Genomic DNA, 3694 nt, shown 5'->3' with positions numbered 1-3694 from the left:
CACATCCTCACATTGACGAATTAAAACAGAAATTGCGTTCATATCAAATACTAATTTATACAAGCTTACTTATCCCCAAGTGAGTAATTCGGCTGCGGTCAAAGTAGGTATCTGCTCCTGGGAGTCAAGTACCTTTCTTTCGATGTACCAGGTTTGGTACACTGTAACCTACAAATCCATTCATTTACGAATTAACAAAGAAATTGCATCGCTATTGTATAGTAATGGATACATGCTGACTTCTCCACAAGTGAGCAATGCAGCTGCTGTCAAAGTATGTATCTTCTCCTAGGAGTCAGGTATCTTTCTTCCAAGCACCAGAGGTAGTTTACCGTAACCCTAACACCCTCACATTGACGTTTAAAACAGATATTGCATCACTATTAACCACTAATGGATCCATGCCGACTTCTCTGCAAGTGAGCAACATGTCTACAGTCAACGAGTGGATCTTCTCTTGGGAGACAGGTATATTTTTTCGGATGCACCACTGGAAGTTTTCCGTTTACCTTGCACCGTCACATTGATGATTTAACTCAGAAATTTCGTCGCTATTAAATACGGTGAGACCATGTCGTCTTATAAACAAAAGTGTTGAGCTGCTGTGGACTACACATGAGTGTTCCAGTGGGAGTCATGTGTGTTTTGTCAGTTGGACCACTGCTGCTTTTTGTATCCTTCACATTGACAATTTAACACAAAGTTGCTGCACTATTAAATGATAAATGCTCCATGACATCTTTTATCCAAGCGAGTAATGTGGCTACGGTCAACGTATGGATCTTCTCCTGGGAGTCAAGTATCTTTCTTCCAATGCACCAGTGGTACTTTACTGTAACCGTCACACCCTAACATTGATGATTAACACAGAAATTGCGAAACTATTAAATACTAATGGATACATGCTGACTTGTCCCCAAGTGAGTAATGCATCTGGAGTCAAAGTATGTATCTTCTCTGGGAGTGAAGTACCTTTTCTCGGATGCACAAGTGGTTGTTCACTGCAACCCTCACATTGACGAATTAAGACCAAAACTGATCCCGCTATTGAATATGAATGGTTACATGATGACTTCTCCCCAAGTGAGTAAAGCGGCTGTTGTCAAAGTTTGTATCTTCTCCTGGGTGTCAAGTATCCCTCTTCCGATGCACCACTGCCAGTTTACTGTATCCCTCACACCCTAACATTGACGATTAACACAGAAATTGCGCCGCTATTAAACACTAAAGGATACTTCCTGACTTCTCCCCAAGTGACTAACGTGCCTACGGTCACCGAATGGATCTTCTCTTGGGACTCAAGAATGTTTTTTCGGATGCACCATCACAACTGAGAAATTGCGACCCTACCGTATCCCTCGCACTATCACAACTGAGAAATTGCGTTGCTATTAAATACCGAGGGATCCTTCTCGTTTTATAACCAAGAGCATAGAGGTGCTATGGTCAACATACGGATTTTCTCGTGGGAGTCAAGTATCTTTCTTCCGATGCAGCAGTATTACTTTACTGTAATCCTCACACCCTCACTTTGGCGAATTAACACAGAAATTGCGTCGATATTAAATATTAATGGATACATGCTGACATCTTCCCAAGTGAGTATCGTTGCTACGGTCACCGTGTGCATGTTCATCTGAGGGACAAGAATCGTTTTTCTGATGCACCTCTGCCTGTTTATTGTATCTCACACACAGTCACATTGACTAGTTCACGTGGAACCTGCGTCTCTATTACATACTAAAGGATCCAAGCCTACTTCTCCTCAAATGACTAACACATCTGCGGTCAACATATGGATGTTTTCCTGTGTGTCAACTATTCTATTTTAGATGCACTATTGCCACTTTAAGGTATCCCACGCACCACCACATTTACTATTTAACACGCAAACTTTCTCGCTATCAAATACTGTAGCATTCATGCCTAGTTCTCCCTAAATGAGAAGCCGGTCTAGGTTAACATATTGATCTTCTCCTTGGGGTCAAGTATCGTTTTTTAGGTGCACCATTGCCAGTCTTTTGCATCCCACGCAACCTCACTCTGACTTTTAAAATAGATATTGCGTCGCTAATAAATACTAGTGTATACATGCTGATTTCTCCACAAATTACTAATGCGGCTGCGTCAATATTTGTATTTTCTACTACGAGTCAAATATCGTTCTTCCAGTGCACCAGTGGTAGTTTACTGTAACCCTCACATTGACAAATAACAGAAATTTCGTCGCTATTACATACTAATGGATACATGTGGCCTTCTATGCAAGTGAGTTGTGCGGCTGCTGTCAATGTATGTACCTTCTCCTGGGAGTCAAGTATCTTTCTTCCGGTGCACCAGTTGTAGTTCAGTGTATCCCTCACATTGACGAATTAACAGTGAAATTGCGTCGCCATTAAACAGTAATTGATACATGCTGTCTTCTCCCCAATGAGTAATGCAGCTGCAGTCATAGTATGTATCTTCTCCTGGAAGTGAAGTATCTTTCTTCCGATGCACCAGTGACAGTTAACTGTAACCCTCACACCCTCCCATTGGCGATATCACACAAAAATTGAGTCGCTATTAAACACCAATGGAGACGTGCTGACTTCTTCCCAAGTGGGTAGTGCGACTGCGCTCAGAATATGTATCTTCTCCTGGAAGTCAAGTACCTTCTTTTAGATGTACCATTGCCATTGTACTGTAGCCCACGCACAATCAACACAGAAACTGATCCCGCAATTGAATACTAATGGTTAGATGATGACTTCGCCCCAAGTGAGTAATGCAGTGTTGTCAAAGTATGTATCTTCCCCTCGGAGTCAAGTATCTTTCTTCATATGCACCAGTGGTACTTTACATAACACTCATACCCTCACACTGACAAAGTAACTCAGAAAATGTGTCGCCATTAAATACTAATAGATAATTTATGACTTCTCCCCAAGTGAGTAGCATTGCTATGGTCAACGTATGCATGTTCTCCTGAGACTCAAGTATCTTTTTTCTGATGCACCACTTCCAGTTTGGTGTATCCCTCGAAGCGTCACATTACGTATAAACACAGCAATTGCGTCGCTGTTAAATACTAATGATACATGCTGACTTAACTCCAAGTGAGTAATAGGGTGGCGGTCAAAGTATATATCCTTTCCTGGGAGTCAATTATCTTTCTTCTGATGCGCAATTTGCCTCGCTACTAAATACTAAAGGATACTTGCTGACTTTTCCCAAAGTTTGTAACGTGGCTGCAGCTATAGTATGTATCTTCTCCTGAGGTCAAGTATCTTTCTTCCAATGCAATAGCGGTAGTTTACTGTAACTCTCACGTTGACGAATTGACTCAGAAATTCGGTCGCCTTTAAATAGTAAGAGATACATGCTGACAAATCCCCAAGTGAATAATGCGGCTTCTGTGTGAGTATATACCTTTTCCTTGGAGTTAATTACCTTTCTTCCAATGTGCCAGTGGTAGTTAAGTGTATAACTCACAACCTCAAATTGACGAATTCCCACAGAAATTGCGTAGCTATTAAATACTAATGATACATGTTGACTTCTTCTCAAGTGACTAATGCGGTCACGTTATGTCTCTTCTCCTGGGAGTCAAATATCTTAGTTCCGATGCACCAGTGGTAGCTTATTATAATCCCGACGCCCTCACATTGACGAATTCACACATAAATTGTGTTGCTGTTATATACAACTGGAT

Source organism: Schistocerca cancellata, chromosome 1 (assembly GCF_023864275.1).
Source record: "Schistocerca cancellata isolate TAMUIC-IGC-003103 chromosome 1, iqSchCanc2.1, whole genome shotgun sequence".
NCBI lineage: Eukaryota > Metazoa > Arthropoda > Insecta > Orthoptera > Acrididae > Schistocerca > Schistocerca cancellata.
Note: the sequence above shows the minus strand (reverse complement) of the source record.